Consider the following 22,820-nt stretch of genomic DNA (forward strand, 5'->3'; position numbering starts at 1 on the left):
TTGGATGGGGTAGCCTGTCCCATATTATGTACGGTACCTACTTTCCCTTTGTTTAGAAGGTGATTACAAACATACTTTAGCAAACGCGCCGTCGTGTAGCCTTCAAAAAATAATAAACATGGCAACCAAATACATGGAACAGCACGCGGCTTTGATCCAGAAAGAGGCTTGCAACGCACGCAGACGCTAGGCGGCGAACAACGTCAGTTTCAGGCGCGGTAAAATGCCCGTCCTGCGGTTGCTATGGTAATGGACGCGTGCCGGGCTCAGGAATGAGTGCAGGGGCACGGAGAGCTCACTTTAGGGTCTGTTGTCACGGCCCCCGGTGCGCTTGACCCCCGGTGGGCGGCGCGTGACTTCTCGGCCCTGCCAGAGGCCGCGTCGGGAAATGCTTCTCGGAGAGGCGTGAAAACTGCCCGTAGCTTCCATGGTCAACGAAGAGTGCTAAAAATCCCCAAATTTGAGGTGGGACGTCCTTGATGCGTTTTTGTTGTAACTGCTGCAAAAATGTCTCTTTCGCGAGGGAACCTGAGAAAATTAATATAGCAAAAAGCGCGTTTTCGGTCATTCATCGCATTTTAGTAAGGGTGCTTGCTTGTGAATTATTTCGGTTTAGGAGGTGCTCCCTTTGAATGCGCACATTGTGAAGCGGAATGCGGTTGTTTGACGTCAGATGTGAAGTTCTAAGCGTAGAGGGGGGCAAGCCACTAAAAGCTCGAGGCACGAGGTCGCCAGGCAGCTGTGACCCCCAGATTGCCCCTTGCGACCTCTGGCACTGCCTTTGCGACCCCTGGCCTCAGAGGTGGCAAAATCAGTGCCAGGAACAAAGGAGTAGCTTGTTATTATGGACGTTGCTTTGGGTTCCACTTTCTCGTTATCAATCAGTTTTTTTTATTACACTAGTAGTGAATAAAACATTGTTATTCACTTTTAGTGTAATACAAAATGGAGTACAGTTAGCTGGAATATTACCCTTCTTATTAGCTGAAGTAAGTAAAAAACACATTGTTAGACTTGCTATCCTTGGCGTGGTCTCCCCTAACTTTTTGTCTCTGTTTCTCAGGTTGTTGATGTGTGCTGGACTCTGTTTTTGTTAGTCTGGGCACTTTACCAATGCTATCCAGTGCTAAAGTGCAACTGCTCCTATGCAAAATGTATGTGTAATTGAATTTCCATGATGGGCATATTTGGTTTACTGGTACGTCCCTAGAACAGTGCACTAGAGGTGCCCAGGGCCTGTAAATCAAATGCTACCAGTGGGCCTGCAGCACTGGTTGTGCCACCCACATGAGTAGCCCTGTAATGATGCCTCAGACCTGCCACTGCTGTGTCTGTAGTTTTAACCTGCTAATTCGACTTGCCAAGTGTACCCACTTGCCAGGCCCAAACCTTTCCATTTCTTACATGTAAAACACCTGTAAGGTAGGCCCTAGGTAGCCCCATGGGCAGGGTATGTTTAAGGTAAGACATATACTAATGTGTTTTTTATGTCCTAACAGTAAAATACTGCCAAATTCGGTTTTCACTGTTGCAAGGCCTATCCCTCTCATAGGTTAACATGAGGACTACCTTTAAATATGATTAAAGCATAGATTCCATTTGGGAGAGGATAGATATGTGGAGTTTGGGGTCTCTGAGCTCACAATTTGAAAATACGTCTTTTAGTAAAGTTGATTTTAAGATTGTGGGGGTCAGTACGACCCCGGCTTACGGCGATAATATGGCAGTAAGTACTGCCAAAAGGCTGACGGTATTTACTGCCATATTATGACATTGGCGGGTTGGCTGAAGCCAACCTGTCAATGTACCACTCCGACCGCCACGGTGGTAACAGCTGCTGGGCTGGAGATATCTATCTCTAGCCCGGCGGGCGTCACTGTTCCGCCTGCGGGATTATGACCCCGCCTACAGCCATGGCATTAGCACTGCCATGAAAACCATGGCAGTAGGCACTATCAGTGACAGGGAATTATTTCCCTATCACTGATGGAGGTCTCCCCCACCTCCCCCTTCCCTTTTCTTACATGTAAAATACCCCTAAGGTAGGCCCCAGGTAGCCCCATGCGCAGGGTGCAGTGTATGTTTAAGAGGATATAAACTAATGTGTTTTTCATGTCCTAACAGTGAAATACTGCCAAATTCGGTTTTCTCTGTGCAAGGTCTATCTATCTCATAGGTTAACATGGGGGCTACCTTTAAAAATGATTAAAGCGTAGATTCCCTTTGGGAGCGGGTAGACATGTGGAGTTTGGGGTCTCTGAGCTCACAATTTAAAAATACATATTTTAGTAAAGTTGATTTTGAGATTGTGTGTTTGAAAATGCCACTTTTAGAAAGTGAGCCTATTCTGTGACTCTGCCTGTTTGTGGATTCCCTGTCTGGGTCAGTTTGACAGTTGGGCTGTTTGCACCTCTCTCTAGACAGTGACCCAAAGGGAGCTGGGGTGTAGCCTGCATACCCTGATGAGCCATCTATGCTAGGAGGGAGGGGGGGAGTGGTCACTCACACCTGAAAGGGCTGTGCCTGCCCTCACACAATGCGGTCTCCAACCACCTGGTGTGTGTCTGGGGCCTGGCCTAGGCAAGGCAGGATTTCACAAACAAGAAAGACTTTCCTTTAAAGTAAGCCTACTCCAAAGGCCAAAATGGGTATAAGAAGGGCACCCAAAACAACATACTTTAGATCACTTCTAGAAATCAAGAGGAACCTCTGGCTGGAGAAGAGCTGAGGATAAGTGCTGCCCTGCCTGTGCTTTGTGGAGCTATGCTGCAGTTGTTGCTTCTGCCTGGTGAAAGGGGACAAAGACTGGACTTTGTTGTGCATTCTTGCTTGTGAAGAAATCTCCAAGGGCTTGTCCTGAGCTTGCCTCCTGTTGTTGAAGTCTCAGGGCCATCAAAGGCTTCCCCTGCAAACACATGGACTCTCTGCTGAGACTCCTGCCCTGCCAAGTGGTGCCCTATCTAGTTCCTGGGGCCTTGACAGGTGAAGGCTGCAGCCCAAGCTTGAAAATCCATGCATAGACCGCCGTGTGGGAACATTTCCGATGCAACTTTTGAGAGCGGCTGAAGAAAAGACGCGCCGCCGGCTCTGCGGCCGAAATCGACGCAGGAGATTGACGCACGCAGCTGGAGAAACGACGTACTGCATAGCTGATGGAGGCTGGTAACGTCACAACCCACACAGCGCGGTTTTGCCATCACCGTGCGGCAGGATTTTCGATGCAAACCTTGCTGGGTGCGGAAAAACGACGCAACGCCTGCCCGGACCTGAGTGTTGCCCAGATCGACACTTGTTCCCCTGCGGGGCGGTAAAACGATGCACACCGGCTCGACCGGAGAAGGAGAAATGGCACACAATCTCGCTTGCAGGTGAGAAATCGACGCATTGCCTACTTTGTTTTACGCACACTCGCCCGTGCGTGTTATTTTGACGCTACCCAGGTACTTTTCAACGCTAACAGTGTTTTACCTGTTTACAAAAAGATTTAAGACTCTTTTTGCTTTTTCATTATTAACTTGACTTGTGTTTGTTGGATTTTTGTCGTTTTGGTCTTGTTTTGTTTAGATAAATATTTCCTATTTTCCAAACTCGTGTTGGGTCATTTTGTAATGTTTTCACTGAGTTACTGTGTGCGTTGGTACAAATACTTTACACCTAGACTCTGAAGTTAAGCCTGCCTGCTTGTGCCAGGCTAGCAAGGGGGTAAGCGGGGTTAACTGAGGGTGATTCTCCTTTAACCTGACTAAAGTGAGAGTCCTTGCTTGGACAGGGGGTAACCTGACTGCCAACCAAAGACCCCATTTCTATCACACTTTTAAACGTATGTTGTGTGCATGCTTGTGGGTGAGACTGTGCTTATGTAAAAGAGTGTGTGTGTACGAGTCAATGTGTATGTATGTGTGTGTTATTGAAAGTAAAGATGAAATGGCGTGTGCTGTCACTTCGGCTACTCATCGCATTTTGGTGACTTGACATCCATGCTAAAGCCTAGCTCAGGCGGAGGTCCTCTGCAACTTTGACCTCATGCCGAGCCTTCATATGGCTTCTGCCTGCCACCCTATATCTATTCTGAATGCAACATTAGGGCCAGAGCTGCTGACTTTGAAACTGGTGAATCAGGTTCGTGTCTTAGTGTGGACTCCGCATATTGTGATTTTGGGCGAATCACGTAACCTCTCAGTGCCTCTGAAAAATAAATATGATCTGGTGTAATGTAACTGGCACTCGCATAAAGCGGTCCAAAACCTTCGGGGTTGAATACGCGCTATACAAAAACTGCCAGAAAATGCACAGAGGTAAAAACAAAGCATTTACGTAAAAAGGAAAAACATATAGCAAAAAAGCAGGGGGTGGGTGCTAAAAAAATCTGCGTTTCCCATGTTAATTCCTATAGGAGCTTTGAACACGACTATAGCCCGAACTACTGGACGGAATTACACCAAATTTGGCAGAAAGCCAGCTGTTGGTACGCAGATCGCGCTTTCACTTTTTTTGTTGTAAATCTGTTCAATATTTTTCGAGATATTAAAGGGAAAATAAATTGAGATATCCAAGCATGCAGATTACTTCGCAGTGACTTCGCGAATTCTCACACCACCAGAACTGCCGAGATTGGTTGGCCGCAACCTCACCAGAAAGTTGCCTCTGCCAGTTTAAGGTCCCAGGAGAATTATTATTATTATATATTTTTTTCATGCTGCATGATATTTGCTAATTCGTCGCGACTGTAACTTTGCGACAAATTCACGAATAAGCAAAAAAAACATTTACAGACACATTCATACACTAATTCATTCTGTCCTAGATGCAGTCGGAGACTCATGCGCCCACTCACACACCCACTCAGACACGCATGCACCCTCTCAGACCCACTCAGACTCACACACCAACTTTAAGACCCACTCAGACACTGAAGAACCCAATCGGAGATCAAATCACAGAGAGAGGCCCTGTGGCCAACCCCTGCCGTGCATGGCCAAAGGCTGTGTGCGACATGGGGTTGGGTGGTTATAGGGATTGACTGTAGGCCATGCGGCCAACCCTAGCCGTGCGCGGCGGTGTTTGGATTAACGTATGGTAAGTAAAATCACTTTACTTTAAAAAAAAAAAAACATAGAAATTCACAGAAAAAAACAAAGGTTACAGGGACGTTATAGTTAGGAATAAGAATTTAAAAAAACATAGAAATTCACAGAAAAAAACAAAGGTTACAGGGATGTTATAGGGGTTCTGAATTTACTTGTACAAAACAATAGAAATTCAGCAGTTCTAGTTAGTTATTTCAAGTAACTCGTGCCCTAAGGTAGCTGTAACTCGTGCCTTCGCCATGCACACCCAATTACTCCACATATTATATCATTGATGACATCTTCTGTCAGACCCTCAAAGATTTCGCGATTTGCAAACAAATTGTGAAATCTGCAGTTTTGTAAAAAGGCTGCACTTTTTTTTTTTTTTTTTTTTTTTTTTTTTTTTTTTTTTTCACAAAACTGCCCGCAAAAATTTGGGGAAGGAGGACACCTTGTGGCTAGGAATGGAAAAAGCACCTCCATATGAATTCACTTCAGTGTTATAACTGATTTGTTTTTTTATGTATTTTGAAATACTTGTTTTTGTTTAGTGCAGATGTTTATAAGTACATAACAAACACACCATTTCATACTGGCCAAGGCCTGCTTTTTTGGCTTTGCCAATGCTTAGTTGTTAGAAAGTGATTTTTTTTTCCTTTGTGGCATGCAACAGTGGTACATATTTGTCACTTCTGATCTGGGTCTGGAAGCTTACTGGACTAATGCCTCAGCTCCTGGGGCCCGCGTTTTACCCTATGGTTATAGGTTTGACACATCCACTTAGAATTAAATCTTTCTGTGGTTGATAAAAAGTGTAATTTGGCTGGGTAGCATAAAACGTCTGTTACAAGCAAATAGCATCAAGAGAACTCTAATTGATTAATGTGACTCTGCAAACATGCTCGTTACATTTTGGGCTATGACGACGTTTGCCACTTGTCCAACGCACAGCGCTCGTAGCTGAAGGCGGGGGAAATGTTTGAGTGCAGCTTTATGTGTACTATCTTTCAGAACATGTATGTTTTATGCCTGTATGTGTGATGTTCATGTGTGACTGTTTGTGTTGAGAGTATGTGCTTGTGTGCCTGCCCCTTTTTCACAACCCATCCCTGCACAGGGCATGTGTAAGAAGAATGTATTGCAGAGGCAGGTACCTAGGTAGGTCAAATACGGCAGAATAGGTATGGATGATAGATAGGTACATTAGGCTAGATATGGTAAATAGAGATGATAGGTATTACAGGTAAATATGGTTTGTATGTAAGGTAGGTGTGGCCGATATAGTATTTGTGGTAATTAGATAGTTACTGTAGGTAAGGTATGGCAGTTTAAGGCATGGTGGATGAAGCAAGGTAATTTACGGATAATTAATTAGTATTAGTAGAGTGTGGCTTATCACCCCCGGGGCTATCCAGGTGCTGGGGAACTGACGCTGAGTACTAATGGCCTCTTGTCAAACAGCCAGGTCTTGAGCTTCTTCCTGAAGTTGGGGAGGGTGTGTGCAGTTTGCAGGTGGTGGGGGAGGTTATTCCAGGCTTTGGCAGCGAGCTAAGAAAAGGAACGGCCTCCGCAGATGTCTAACACGTCTGGATTGAGAGAGTTTTAGTGTGCATGTCAGGCTGGCCATTGCAAGACGGCCGGCCAGAGGGGCATGCGCACTGTAAACTAGTGCACAGGCAGGCAGCTCTCCACTGCTGCCACTCAGCAGGCCCCGCCCCGTCCTGACACAGTTCAGGTCGGGTTGACGAAAAATAAAATGGTGATGAATTACCTTCATTACCGTTTTCTTTTTTTGTCTCTGTGGCATTTCTTGGGGAGGGGATTAAAGTGGGGCAGCGTTCCTCCACTCTAAAGGAGTGCCACTGATGACTTGTTTATTGAGAAAGGCAATATATTGTGCAGTAACTACTGGTAATAAAAAGCGGGATATTAGATGAATGGCGGAGGATTTAACTAAAACGAAATGAAGCCCAAAACTTTCTCCAAATAAAAATGTGAGGCACATATTTTAGTATAGTTGTGATTTAGGGGTGGAAATGGGGGTCAGACTACAAGAAGATGAGTAAAAAGCACGCAAATCATAGCAGTCCTAATGAAATATCTACTCTGTCGATGAAGTTGTTAACTAATAAAGAGTGTAGGCATGCAAACAGAGGGAGATTAGGTGAAGTGCAGAGAACAAGTAAACACTTGTATGCAGCTGTAATATAAAAATTCTGGTCAGGGCAATTTTGCACTAGTTTTTGTTCAAATTTTGCAGTAGTATTTGCATCGACGACCATTGCCAAATGGCATTTGTCTCAACCATTTTGCAATAGTTGTCTGGTACAAATGTCGGTTCAATAGCGGTGCAAAGATTTCCACCAACCGTTCAAAATAACCCATCACCAGGGGAAAAATTGCTCATCTTCAGCGCAGTCAACATGATCTGGCCCTGTATTTTACCCCAGTAATACTAATCTGTGCAGCTTCATTAGGCTTCACTTCTCATAAACTGCTATATATACAATCTGATTAAGTCCTCAAGCCTTACCCATCATTGAAATTAACATCCTCACCCTATTGACAGTATCCTTCAGCAAAAACAACGAAGACTGTGGTATGTCAAGGGAATATTTGGCAGGCGGTACTCCGAACCAGGAACATGTGCTGTGATCTCATACTAATTACAGAGAGTGCACCTAATGCTTCTTATGAAAAAAACCATTAAAGCAAAGAAATCCGTGTGTCTATAACCTCTTCTATGAATATTGGTTGAAAGCAAGTGCTATTGAAAGAGGATGGGATTCAAGCTAAACACGAAAAAGAGAGGGGGGCTGATGGTTTAGGACAGGTGGCAATGGCAAAGTGAAATCTTTATGGTTGAGGAAACGGCTACTAATAATGCAAGTGTTGCTGTACTCGGCACACTTTTCTGCCTAGTGAGAAGTAAGGGTTAAAGCACACATTGTAACAGAGGCCTCTGTAATCCATGGTCCAGGCTGAGTCATTAAGCAGGAGGCTGCCTTAATGAATTCTGCGGGCACCTCTAGTTGTTGCTGATTTGTCTGCACTTGAGACCCGTTGGGCAGTGAGAGCGCAGAATTACTGAAATTAAGCACTATGTGTTGCAGGCCTCTGAATCTTAAATCTAGAGCCATTTCAGCCCAGCTTGCTTTTTAGGTCGAGCGTTTGAGACCTCTTGTGTATATACTTTTATACTTCTTTGTGGGGTCTCTGCTTTTTCACTGGTTTGTTTTAGTGTCCTTAAAAAATCTTTGCTTGCTAGTGGTCAATCCTTGCTCTTTGTCCCACCTTTTCCACAGTTGTGCACTCCCCTGGAGCATGGCCCTAGTACTGTACCCTTCCACTTGTGCCTATGTAGCATGTGCTTAGGGATTACGTTTTTCTCACGCTAATAGTATTTGACCAGAGCGCTGGATGTTTCAGTGGCTCCAGTCTGTTTCTGTTAACAGGGCTCAAGTCTATTACTTATTTTCATCTGCAGTCATGTGTGATTTTGTTTATTCCATTCATTACTCTCCCTCGCGCATTTTCTGTTCTTGCATTACAAATGCTTGTTCCTTTTGTCTGCCTCTGCGAGCTCACAGCGGCACTTTGAACCGGCCACTTATGTCAACTGTTTTACTTTTTATTTTCAGTTTGTGTGGCAAGAAAATGCTAATAGCTCTAACTCGAGAGAACGCAAGACCCATTGCAGTTCAAATGCTTGTGTGTCTGTATTTTGTTTTTTTTAACACTGATTTTCTATCCGATAGACCGTTTGGAGTAGAACCTGGCAGAGCTGTGGCATGGGGTGAGGGTAAACACACTCGGCCCCCACCCCAGGTGCTGTTCTTTCTAATGAGGTAATGGCTGGGATGTCTGCCGATAGTGTTTGCTTTTCTGGGGGAGGGGCGGACACATGTAATTTTTTTTTCTTCCTTGTAGTGCCTGTGGCCCTCAGAGCGTCCTTGCAAGCTGGCGGGAGAATCTCTACTGTACTACTGTTGGCAATGTTTGTTCCCCAGGCAGCCCCCTTTTTACTCCACCCAGTCCCTACACATGCACACGCCACTGCGATTGGCACCAGTTACATGTTTTCTTCTTACCATTTCCCGCTCTTATCTCGCTTCACTGCTCCTGACTGTTAAAAGAACCTAATTTAAAAAAAAAAAAAACGGAACTACTGAATTGTCCCCAAACACGCTGTAAAATCATTCCTAATATCTAGATTTTCTCTTGAACACTTTACATTTTAGTGTAATCTGCTCACGTTGCATAAGATTTCCTGTAAAACAAGTGAGTTATGTATGGCACCGCAGCACTGCATTCCAGCAGTGTATTGTTTTTGTCGTGATATGTGACTCGGGCTGACAGGTCTTCTCAGACTCTGATTTTAAACTCCCCAGTCCTGTCTTGCCGATAGGCAGGGAAGGGGCGCATTTTCCATTTCACTAATCCCACAGTTTTGCTAGCTGCCGAAGAGACTATAAATATTTCACCCTCATGAGTGATACCGCAAGTCTCTAAATCTTTGTTAGACATTTGTGTTCTTTTCATAGAAGAAAGGTTTATTTAAATCCTAAAGGGAGCGCTACGATGTCTTTCAAGTTATTTATTTACTGTAAGGATGTCTTTCTACTTGCTTATTTACTATAAGAAATCTCTGTACTGCACTTGCTATGTTCAGAAAGGTTCTGTGTCATGTTTAACTCATATGTTCTCTTGATTAATTGTTACTTAGCGTAATGCCTTCCTGCACCCATATGGGTGTCTTTGGAAATAGTTGACTCCCTTTCCTCCTTGTAGATGCCATTGGACCTCCAGAGCAGTATTGTGAGTAGGTTAGTTATACACGCGCTTAGTCAGATGTCAGCGTTATTCTGTCCTTTTTAGCGTCAAGCCTACGAGTGCATGCGCTAGTGCATGCAAGACACTTTTGTGTTCAGTGTTCAGGCTTGGAACCCGCCTGTCGCTCACCATTTGTTGGTTTGCGTGGCACTCTTCTTTACAGACTCGTCAAGGCATGACCTCTGTGTGGAGGAGGGATCAAACATTAATAGATTTGAAATCAATTAGTGTCTGTTCGCTACTCCCGACGTGATCGAGGTAGTATTTTCCTCTTTTTAACATCCAGTGACCGCAAACAGGAGGCCTGTGACTGGCAAAAAACATGCCCAGCAGGACAAACAAAAGTGCAATTTTGTATTTTTTAAAATTAACTTTCTTTTATTTTGTTAAGTAGTCTTTTCTCGGTTTCCACTCATGTTTTCTTTTTGTTTTTACTCATGGGCGCTGTCAAAAGATGACGACAATGTGATGAAGTGCATTTTTGGGCTATCCTATCATTTTTGTATTTACAGTTACTTAAATTGCTAACCAGCACCTATTGCTATCAGTCAAGTGCCAAGCTGAGCTTTTCTTTAATGAAGTACTTCTGCCCACATGCCCAGGGTGTTCAAAACACAGAACTTTGTAGCTTAATGGTTTAGCTGTTCGCTGGAATCTATACTTTGTGGCCGATATCCGTTTTCAGACACCGTTTTGTTCACAGGGACTCTGCAATGTTTAAAGGGGCATGTACTGGTAAATTTAAGTTTTTATTTAAAAAAAATATATATAAAAAAAAAAAAAACAGGTGTCAGTGAAAATGTTAGTTTGCTAGCCAGGCCTCCTATCATTGCATTGGATCTTCCCCAGACCATTTATTTTGAGATACTAATGTTAATCCTTCCACGGATCATTCATTTGAGGCTGGATTATTAAAGCTGTGTTCCTGGATTGCAGGTTGGTGAATGTATTGCTTTAGTAACAAACTCAGTAAAAGGCAGGAAAAGACAAAATTATGCGGCAGGGTTGACCAATTTATGTGACAAGAAAAGCCCAGTTATACATTTACAACACCAATAGCTCTAACTCAAGCAAATTTAAGACCTATTCAATTGCAAATGCTTGTTTTCTTTTACAAAAGTTACAAAGTAATTATAAAATGGAGATTCTGGGCAAACACTATGTGCAACTTCTGCGGCTGTAAGGGTTTGTGTGTCAGAGCAGTACATTATACACAGCGGCCTGTTACGGTACATATTGCTTTTCATTCCCATATGAGTGCAGTGCTGTGGAATTACTGGCCTGCTATGTGTCATCGTAACGACCAGATGGCCCATCCAGCCGTCACACAGCCTGTCTGGACACAAAAAAGAGGGACAGGGCCTTTTAGAGAAATCAGTCCGCTGTCTAAACAGGGGGAGGTTGTTCCAAGCTTTGGCTACAGGATGTGAGAAGGAGTGTCCTCTGCTGTTGGCTCGACAGATCTGTGGGGTGTCTGCGAGGGAGAAGGAAACTGATTGGAGGTGTCTGGTCGGTTGGTGGAAGGTCAGGCATTTGTTGATGTATTCCAGTCCTTCGTTGTGCATGGCCTTGTATACGTGGGTCAGAATCTTGACCTAGCATCTCTTCTGAATCAGGAGCCAGTGCAGTTTTTTGAGATGGGGTGTGATGTGCCTCCCTCTGGGGAGGTTGAGTACGAGTCTTGCCACCGAGGTCTGTATTGCCTGAGGTCTCTTCGAGAGGTGTGCTGTGACTCCTACATACAGCGTGTTTCGTAGTCCAGTCTGCTGGTGATGGTGACTTGATTGACTGTCCTTCTGGTGTCTGCTGGGAGCCACCTGAAGATCTTGCAAAGCGAAAGGTGTGAAAGCAAGAGGATGAGACTGTGTCAGCTTGTTTCTTCATAGATAGCTTGCTATCCAGGATGATGTCGAGGTGATGGGCATGGTCTGCTGGGGGTGGGGGTGGAGTCTATGGTGCGGTGTTGTTCTTAAAGATGAGGAGTTCCTTTTTTTGACACTACTGGGCTCCATCTTGTAGCCAACATTTATCTCATCCTATGACTCCTAGTAGAGTGTGACTACAGTACCAGTCCCACCACACACTCCATGGGGCTAATGACCTGTCCGACTTAGGGTAAGATTTAAAACAAATTAGTGATCAGTATTGCATATTTCTAGGAGTATGCCTTTTATTGAATTTGTGTCTTTGTCCTGTGACATGTCTCACCTATAACACTCTCACTTTTGACATTTTGCAATTAAAATAGCATGAGTGACTCACAATTTCACAATTGTGCACTTCACCCTAGGTGACCACTTTAATGAACCTCTAATGTCACTTTACCCTGCTTTTCCAGGAGATGAATATGTCCTCCCATATTTTGGACTTGATGAAGGCCTTCTGACACACACACAGGCAATAAAACAATGGCCGTAATGTATACTGTAACAGTGATGCAGAGGCCGTTATTACCCTGTAGCCTCCAGTTCAGTACTGTTGTACAGCCATTTTAGTGATGCCTGTAGGCACATTATGTTAGCAGCGAGGCCTGACGCTTGTGACCTTTAGCAGAGTTAAATTGTATTCTGCTTCATTTTTATTATTTTAGCATCAGCCACATTCGTGGTGCTGTTTTATTTTCTTAATCTAGTTGTTCTTTCACCCAGGAAAGCATTGTGGTTCTTAGCAACACATTATTCTCACTTTGTGCTTTCCTCAAGGCTGCAGCGAGATCGGGTTGCCATCAAAATGGTACACTGGGTCTCCAACATTTGCAGAAACATACAGAACATTATGTGGAGACATTTTCCCAGAACATTAGTTGTTTTATTATAAAAACATTTCCTGTCCTATGCATGTTAGAGGGAGATCCCAGCCAGATGACCACAACCACATGCTGCCTAACTTTGCTACAGCTGCTTGCTGAGACTACCGGCTCCTTGGCCTACATGGAGATGGTGTCTCTCTAGACAACAGGCTTCCTTGCTCAGGTATGGGGTATGATGACTTCCCAGGGGGGAAACCTGAAGGGCGGATTAGGGCTCATCACGCTGTGCTCTAACATAGCTTGGGTAGGCACAACATATATTACTTTTTAGTGACAGTATGGTGAGACTTTTCCTGTGTTTCACGTTTTCCGTCACCGTTTTGCTTCTAGCATGTTTCATCATTTTAATTATTGCAATTCATGCCATTTTATCTTAGACGCAGTTGTTTCAATTAATCTTGTTGAACCATTCTCTGCCTCGGTTTGTGTTTGTATGTGTGAGAGTAGCGTAACTGAGAGAAAACGATGAGATCTGATACACCACGATTTACCTGAGAAGTCATTCTTGTCATGCGCCCGGCTGCCACAATCATCCTTGTTCTCAGACAGAGATGAGGTGCTGATAATTGGCCAGAAATGGATTAGGCTGACAGGTGTCACATGGTGTGAGATTTGACTCAGTTCCTCACGATTCAGGTGACGCTGCAGCCCAAATCCAACAGCCTCGTTAGGATAATGAGAGCCCACGCGACGGTACTTCCATAGTACCAAGTGTTTGTAGCCTTATCAGGGCGACTCTCCTTAAAATCAGTTTGTATATTTATTCCCTAAATAATGTTATTCTTCCTCATCCTTACAATATTGAGTGCTCCCAGATTTCTGGTTGAGCCCAACCACACGCACCATCATCCTGGAAGAGGGGTTAAATGATGAAGCATTCCACAAAACCTTTGTTGGTAAGGTCCCCTTTATGGCTTTATTTGTGTGTCCACACAGGGACCCATTATTAGCTTACGTCATTTGTGATGCAGTGTTTTCATGGGTGCCTGCACCCTCATTGGACTTCATGAAAATAGGTGTACGTATGTATGTGTGTTGATCTATTTGCATGTGTAAATGCTCTGAATACATGCGTTCCCATATTTTGTTAGACTCTCTGTTCATGTACTATTTAAAAGCGAAACATACTGTCTTTGACGCTACCTATTTTATATAGCCATCAAAAGTACCAGATTGGGTTTGCAGGTTTTTCTTTCCTTGTCTCAACAATGTCACTTACTTCTCAAAATGGATTAATTATTTTCTAGGGAATCAGTAAATTCTAACAGTTATTGATGTTGTAAATAGCTTTCAGAAGCTGCATTGATCGTCTCTAGTTTAATTTCTTTTAAAAATCGAGTCCATAACAACCAATATAAAATGGAAATATCAATTACCACATTTTGAGACTAGTTTTTTTATTGTTATGAACGTTGGGGAATCAACCATAGACAAACGCAATAGATCCTGCTTTAAGTTTGATGAAGTGCTTTGTTTTGAAAGAGTCTCTGTGTGAAGAAGACTGGCTCTTGTTGATAGTTTCAGTAGCGTGAACAAGGATTATATTGACAGTGTGCATTCCCTCATTACCATCCTTATGGCTGCTGCATCATAGTGGACATGTGAGAAGCTACCAGCAGTCATAGTTTACATCAACAATAATACTACTTTCCAACTCGGCTGCTATTCATTGAGTAGGACACTATCCTCCCTTGTATAGATTGTTTTGTATACTTTAAATGCTTAGTGCCTCCACTTACCAGCAGGGCTACCGAAGGGTTAGTGAAACAGTACTACCACTTCTCAGCAGAACTACTGCTCATTTCAAGGGCATCTGTAATAGCTGGAAGAAGAGGGCCTCATACGGTTCCTAAACTGATTCCACTCTGCTTAGATAGGTCATGGAAACAGTGTCTCATATGCAGTGCTGGAGTAATAGGTTTGCTAAGTACAGTTGAAGTAAAATACGTAAAGCTTCATTTATGAGCTCATAAGAGATGCAAATATTTATTTGGCTCTTAAGAGCTGCGAATGTTTATACAGCTTTTAAGGGCTGTAAATATTTCCACAATTGCTACTGGCCTCTGACACGACATAACAAGTGACTTCATTGACGACATCCGTTGTGACATCACATATGATGTTATGAAGAGCATCAATGATTAACTCTTAAGAGCTGCAAACATTTCCACATTTTCACATCCTTCGGCTGACAAGTTGTTTTCACATGGACCTCTTGCTGTTGTGAGTAGTTCTTCAGCCTTACAAGTACAGCTAATGTATGAGTGCCATGTGCCCCGAAATAATTGGGATCACATCTAGTAGATTTCATAAGTCCATTAAAACTGTTCTCCTTTTAGGGAAAAAGAGCACTGGCCTAAGTCTTTAGCCACTCGCAATGAGTTATGTTCATTTGGATAAAAGTGTTAGGAGTCAAACGGACCTGTCGGAGATCTCTCAGGGGATTTTTCAGAGCACCAACCTTAAACAAAATGTTTTTGTTGTCGTTGCTAAACCAGTTTATTGATTTTCAGCACAAATAACAGGTACAGTTAATTGCATCCCTGTCACCACATACAGCACATTGCACGGATATAATATGTTCAGTCACCAAGTACCAAATCATGGTAGACAACATGGAAAAAACTGCCTCTGACAATGCACATTGGAAGCAGTTAGCTTGAGGAATACTACCAGCTCGGTGGAGTCGCAGGGGTGTCCTATAGTTTAAGTGTAAGTAGTTAAGCTGAATTAGCCTGAGGGGTGTGGAGATAGCTAATTCTCTGTGTGGGCCAACTTGGCCTCTCTCTCTCTCTCCAATTAGTGTCATTCAGCTCACCAACCCATACCTCCCATCTTTGCTTCAATCTAGGGAACTGGTCTGGTGTATTAATTACTAGAGATCGACAGACCTGGGAGAATGCAACTTTAGTTAACTTCCTGGTCAACAGCTTAGCCTCAAGAGGCTGAAGGAGTGATTGCTGTGTCTGGGGAAACACTAGCCCTCAGCGCATCCCACAGTTGCAAGTACTTATTGAACTGAGCCCAGTAGAAGTGAGACCAATCCTGAAGCTCCTGGAATGTTTATAATTGACTACCCGACCACATATTCCCAAGATGAGTGATTCCTATCTTGTTCCACTTCGAAAACTCCTCCAACCTCATTGTCTGTAGCAGCCATCTCCCTTTACGGAGGAGGAGTCATCAGTGCCAGCTTGCAATCGCAGCCCGTAATGTGGAGCGCTTTCCTCCATTTCAGGAAGATAATCTGAGTGAGATTCTGGATTATCTGAGGGATTGTGTCTCAATGTAGAACTGCCACTATCCTGTCGTGTCTCAACAGTGCCAACTCTGCTTGATAAGCTGGATCATCCTAGTCCCCATCAAGCTAATCATTATTTGTTACCTGTGAAGTTATATAGCTGCACTGCAAGTCCACCATTCCCAGACCTCTGTCGTAGAGGGATTGCTGGCAATTAGCAAAGGTGATCCTGGGGTGGCCACCCATCCATAGGTAGGAACAAATGATGGAGTAGAGATTTTGGAACCACATTTTAGAGATTTGGAGAGGGAAATTGTGAGGGTCCATGTCAACTCGGAGAGTAGCAAAATGTGGCAAGTCAAACGAAGTATCAGGATTGCAAACTGCCAGGTATATACCCCTGAGTCACCTCCTGTTGGGACCAACAAAGACTTTGCTCTATTCACTTGCAAACCAGAGGCCACCTCAAAAATATCAAGGATTTCCATAGAACTTGGACCAGTGTTTTGCGGGTCCATCAGGAAGAGCAAGACATCATCAGTATACAAGGCTATGTGTTCCCCAAGGCCATTGCCCCATGCCCATTCCTGCACTTAGGCATCCAAGCGTATAAGTCTTGCCAGAGGTTCAATAGCTAGGACAAAGAAGAGGGGAAAAAGGACAGCCTTGTTGGGTCCTCCTACATATCGGAAAGGGATCCATAAATTTGGACCTGGGCAGCTGGTTTAGAGTACCAAAGCGAAATACGCTTACATAAGTAGGGCCCCAGTCCTGCCTGTTCAAAACCGTGACGAAGAAATTCCAGTCTACTATGTTGAAGGCCTTTACAAAGTCTATCATGAGCAGGGCAGAGGGTCCTCGAAGACGGTGAGCTTGGGAGAGAGCCACTTGACTCTACAAATGGAATGTTGGGTGCCACGGGCCAGCATGCAGCCTCATTGATGAGGGTGGATCAGATAGGGCAGGATCAACTGCAGCCGGTTGGCCAGGTTCTTGGTGAACAGTTTAATCTCGGCATTAATCAGTGAGATCGGCCATTAAGAGTCTCATCTATCCGGTGGCTGACTCGTTTTAAGGATCATCATTATCATGGCCTCATCTGCACACATATGCTGTAAATGCAGGAGACTGCAGAACGTCTGGTAATACTTGACAGGGAGCCTATCGGGCCCTGGGTTTATCAGGGAGCAGGTCTGTAAGCAACTCATCAATTTTTTGAGGTGTAGTTGGCAGGTCCAGGTCACTAGCAAGCGACTGGGGGACCTTAGGAGGATCAGGATGTCCTTCAACAAGGGGCACATTGCCTCCTGCAGAGGCTGTGGTCTTGGCTCATACAAATCTTGATTATAGTTCAGAAACACCTGCACAGTATCTGAGGTACGGATCTTTATCCACCCCAAAAGCGTCATGATTTGCGGAACCACCCTAGATGCAATCTCTCTGGTGGCCAGCCAACATACGAGCTTCTCTGTCTTGTCTCCTTGCTCATAGACCCACCTTGTGGATGCTCTTCAACATTGTAGGGCCTACTCCAGCAAAATTTCTCACCCTTGTCCTAGCCACTGTGAGGTGACATTTGATCTCCTCGGAGGATACTAACAGCGCTTGCTGCTCTAGGGCTAGGATTTCGATCCCAGAGTTGTATTTTGCTCCAATTTCTTCTTGTAAGCATCCCAGATATACCCTTTTACAGGGCCACTAAAGGTAAGTTTGCTGGCTGATGAAAGGGTTCCAGCCGGGCTCACTGTACCCCATCTAATCTCGAAATAGGCTTGGAGTTCAGATTCCACATAGTCGGAGCAGTCCTCGATCTCTCAAATGCCATACGTTAAGACGCCACATAGGGTGCTGAGTGGGTGCTGACCACCTCAAACATATTAGAAACGGTGTGTTTTCAGAGATCCTCTGTGGCAAGATATGAACCTTGAACACTTGAGGGACATCTGTTGCCGGCAGCAGCAGTAGGTCAATGTGTGTCCTTTTCCTGTGGGCATCCAATGTGTGGGGTTTTGCAAGGTCATGGGGGTGCCATACCCTCCTTGCATCACAGAGACCTAGGGAGTTTCTCCAAGTGGCAAGTTGCCTCGACTGGAATCGTCTCACTGTCGACTCAGACTCTGGATCCAGGACTGTGTTAAAGTCCCCTTCTATAATGGTACTACCCTGCGGAAGTGTCAGTGGGAGTGTTGTCGATGTTTCTAGTATGGGGTAGAGCAGTTAGTTCAACATATATACAGACACAAAGTTATAACGTTTGCCTTTTGAGCGAACCCTGCAGCCCTATTTATCTCTCCTGGGTATCTGTGTGTACCTTTACCTTTGTCACTGTCAAAGGAAAGCCTCTGTGTAATAAGAGAGCCACCCCATGGAAGCCTCAAGTGTACCCTGAGTGATATACTCTATCATACCCGTATCACTGAAAGAAGGGGCACTGCCCACCTGAAGAGATGAGTTTCTTGTAACCGAGAAGAACAGAGGGCTGGAAACGTTTTGTGTAACTGAAGACTGCAGACCATTTGATGTGGTCCAGGAGGCCATTTACATTCCAGGAAAGTATCTTCATTTCTGTCATGAGGGGCTGTGCGAAGCACATTGTGGATTAGGGCTGCAAAGCTGTGCTGTGGAATCACTGATGCGCCTTGTGATTGGCACATTCAGGATTATGTCCCTAAGGAAGTCGCACAAGTGACTGTGGTGTCTGTGACTTAAAATTTGTACCATTAAACAGGTGATGACCCACTTAACATCCCCTCCCTCCAACTTTCCCCCACCCCATTATTCTACCCCTGAAGCATATGTTGCCCTAGAGAAAAACATAACAAAGACCTCAATCAAAAGTTTATGCCAAGATTTAAGATGGAGACCTCCACACTTACAGGATAGCATACCAGACATTTACTCACTTTCCTTACTGTACTGCAGCTAATTAACAGCCCCGGCCAATGAAGATGATATACCACACAGGGAAAGTAGACCGGTTAAGGGGTCTCTGGGCCAGTGACCCATGGGCCTGTTCTTCCGCAAACCACGATCACAGGTTTTCACTGGTGACCCAGGACCACAGCCACACTTCCAGGTGGTGCTCTGTTAGAAGCTTCTGTGCTTTTGGGGGATCCCACGAACCATGGATTATCCCTACATGATCTATTTTTGGCATCTTTGGTGCACTCTCCAAGGTCCACTGTAGGAGATAGCAATTTGGCGAACCACTTTTTGAGGGTAGTCACGTCATCTTCAACCAAGGATATTCTGTTTTCGGCATCAGTGATTCAGCTTGCAACATTTCTGAGATCCTGATGTAGCAAGGAGACTTCAACCTTATCCTCGCTTACCCTGGCCTCCACTGTGTCTCTTGAGTCCTGGATTGCCTCTAGGATTGTTGCAGATTGTGCAGGATTTTGGTGTGACCCGGGAGGGTTGCAGATGGTTCCTGTGTTACTTAAGGCTGACATCATGGTCTGTGCGAACATGGGAGGCGGTGGCGGCTTGTCTCTTCCCATCTCATCAACCATTTGTCCAGCTCCAGGCAGACCCAAACGGACCATGGCCCTCTTACACTGTGGTTAAGCATGAACAGCTAGGGCCAAAGCAATGCAGGAATTACTCCGGTGTTACCAGGTCAGTCGGCCCCCACCCAATGAGCAGGCCGCTCACAAGTTGAACAGGTGAGCAGAATGTGAGGTTTGGTGGTGACTATGAGTTGCTGCCTCGAGCAGTGTCTGAGAGTGTCCGTCTGGGCCCTCCTCCCCTTGGGACCTCCGGCCCAATTCCAGGTGTTGGGGACTTGGGGGGAGGGGGGGAGTTTTCCTGTCCTGTCTCACCTCCCTGGTGATCCTCCAAGATAGCACAGCCCTCAGGACTACTCAGTTGTTCCTCCTTGCCCACCTTCTCCGTGGGTGAGCCATGGCAGCACACCAACTCCTCTTCGCAGGAGGTGCTGCAGGGCAGAAGCTGTGCAGTCCGCACCAGTCAGGTTCACCATCTACCTCCAAGTGTGGCCCCTTCCACTCCTGTCAGGTTGCTCTGATTCTCAGCCGGTTATCAACTTGAAGCAAGAGAGGGAGAGGTCCAAAGGGCAAGATACGCTTCCTTGGCCCAAAGATGGCCCCAGTCAGTCAGCTGGCCATCCAGCACCACGTCGGTGCCTGCTACACCACCAGTCACTCCCTGCTTCATTGCGGCATACCTGCAGCCCACTCTGCCTCCATACGCTCCCTGAGGCAGTGCAGGCCTCCTTACTTCTGCTGGCCACTCAGGAGCTCCGCAGCCTAATTCCCCTGTCCGGCACTGCACCTGTCAGCCATTTTAGAGAAAGGACTGGCTGGAGCCCACATCCCCCTTGTGCTTCTGCCAGGGAGAGCCCCTGCTCTCTCCGATGCAGTGTCCTCACTACTAGTGCAGCGATGGGTGAGTTTTATTGCCAATATCTTGCTTGATTGGCTACCCCAACCAAAATTATTGTGAACACACACACAAGTATTAGTATTGCACAAATAACACATTACTTATTATATGTTAATCTACAGACTATATATAAAGTACCCTAAATTATTGAACAACTCAGTAAGCAAGATGACTATAAAGTTGAACATGAAGTACACTCCAATCATATTTCATCTGACATCTCTTGGTAATTTAGTCTAAATCCATAGCTACATTACTAATAACTACAGCTATTTTATTTCTATGGTTCTGTGCAATATATAGCCTCCTTCCTAACTTATGCTATTAGACTCGAAGCTGGAGAATCACTTATAGAAACCGTTCCAACTGCTACGCCCCTCCCCAACCACGGGTACCATTTATAACTTTTTGTTATTACATAGTCTCTAAAGTGAAGAGGTACTCAAGCAGTGCCTTCATTCTAACTTCATGAAGTACAAATATGCTGCATCTTCTCTGGTTCTGTATCAGCTAAAGGGTCATTTTTATTGAAGGTAGTACTGGCCCAGAGCATATTCTCCTCAGTCACTCTAATGCACATAACAAGAGTATGTTAAGATACATCAAGGACCATGCTGTAAGCAACATCACCAAAATATATTATGTGTATTTTGTGAATAAATGCGGAAACATTTATTTGCCATATAATCTCTACAAAGACGTTTCTGTCTTCTGACAGTTGTCGTGCAGCCTATACACTTCTTTAATATGTATGAAGATATTTGTGGATTGAAAATACAACTGCAGCAACTTTTCTTTTGTACTTAATCTAAAATAAGTGTAATTGCTTGCAAGAGTACTGCATCCTTGTTAAGGTATTTAATGTTTTCCATGTTATCTATTGCTTGAAAGTGGAACAGCACAGACCTTTTTTCGCTTTATACTGTTTGATCATCCAGCTACTAACAGTAGAACATGAATCTTATAATTTCATTTGATGACTATCAATATTGATTGGTCATGAGTGGACCAAGGGTACCTTATTAGAATGCTATCTGTTAAGTGTTCACTGAATACTATTAATGAGGACCTTATGAAAGGTTTTGGTACAGCTCTCATCCTGAACTCTCATAGTTATTGGTGGTCTCATGTGCTGTAATGAAGGAAAAGGAGGACTGGTGAAATTAAACATTCCTGTTGAATGAAATTTGGCTAAGCAGGAATGCTGAGATTGTTCCCAGGTTTTCTGGCTACACTTTGTACAATTTACCAACTGGTGGATATCTCTTTCTCTCTCCTTTTTACATGAAACGTTAATGATTTGTTTTTGTGCATGAGGTTAGAGCATAGGTGGCAGGAAGAAGCCACATGAAATGTTAGCTTGTTTTGGACTCAAGGTTCAAAGAGGACTACACAAAATGCAACTGTTCATCTTCTAACAAGCACTTTTAATAGCACTTAGTACCAGAGAGCTTCAACATGTTCCAGATTTAGCTAAATAGGGCTATTGCGATGTAGTAATGTAACCAAACCCAAGAGATGAAGCAAGCAGGCCAGTTTGTACACCATGGAACTGAGAACCGTGAAACGCAGCTGCAAGCAACTAGCATGGAAATTGCACACCAGTAAGAAGCCCACAGACAGAGCCACCTTCAAGTCCTCCCTCAACCAATATCACCAACTACTGAAAGAGATGAAGAGGAGCCCCCTAGCTAACTGCATCAAAGTCTGCTCTAACCACAGCAAAGACCTCTTCAGCCACCGAAGAAAACATCGTCACTCTTCTCTGGAAGACTGTGACACCCAGGCGGAATTATTCTACAAGATCTTCGCCATCTACAAAAACTTTGAATCCCAACCCACTGACACCCTCAATCTCCATGCTCCCACGGATACAAACCCAATGCTATCTCTGACCACTTGCTCTCCGCCTGGGACCAGCTCACCACACAATACACCACAGCCATCATGAACTCCGTTCACTCAGGAGCACCTGCTGACCCATGACCCCACCACATTTTTGACCTTGGGAGCAAGATGATCACCAGACGAGCTAAGCACTATCTTCAACTCATCCATAACCACCACCACCATCCCTGAAGTTTGGAAGCACGCAGAAGTCAAACCCCTTCTCAAGAAACCTTCTGCCGAGCCCAGCAAAGTACTGTCCCATCTCTTTGCTCCTCTTTCCCACCAAAGTCCGTGAAAGTGAAAAGGCCGTCAACCACCAACTCCCAGAACACCCGGAGATCAACAATCTTCCGGACCCCTCCCAATCCGGATTCCGCACCAAAACTGCCCTGATTGCTGCCTCTGATGACATTGAAACCCTTCTCGACTGGGGAGAAATGGTGGCCCAGATCCTCCTCGACCTCTCAGCAGCATTCAACACTGTATTCCACCACACACTTATAAAGAGGCTTCCTCATATTGGAATCCAAAGAGATACCCTCAAATGGATTGCATCTTTCCTTACTGGAAGAAC

At 44.6% G+C, this 22,820-nt stretch overlaps 1 protein-coding gene across 2 annotated transcripts in view; it reads left to right on the forward strand.

The window, feature by feature from the left end:
* Positions 1-222: 222 nt before the first annotated feature.
* LOC138295412 (U4/U6 small nuclear ribonucleoprotein Prp4-like) overlaps positions 223-22,820 on the forward strand; it is a 105,807-nt gene continuing 83,209 nt past the window's right edge. The window contains exons 1-2 of one of the 2 annotated variants that reach the window (XM_069233696.1): positions 223-465; positions 8,828-8,917. The gene's annotated coding sequence lies outside the window, so the exon portion shown is untranslated. The remainder of the gene's footprint in view (positions 466-8,827; positions 8,918-22,820) is intronic. The other variant, XM_069233695.1, reaches the window with a different exon arrangement.

This window comes from Pleurodeles waltl, chromosome 5 (assembly GCF_031143425.1).
Source record: "Pleurodeles waltl isolate 20211129_DDA chromosome 5, aPleWal1.hap1.20221129, whole genome shotgun sequence".
NCBI lineage: Eukaryota > Metazoa > Chordata > Amphibia > Caudata > Salamandridae > Pleurodeles > Pleurodeles waltl.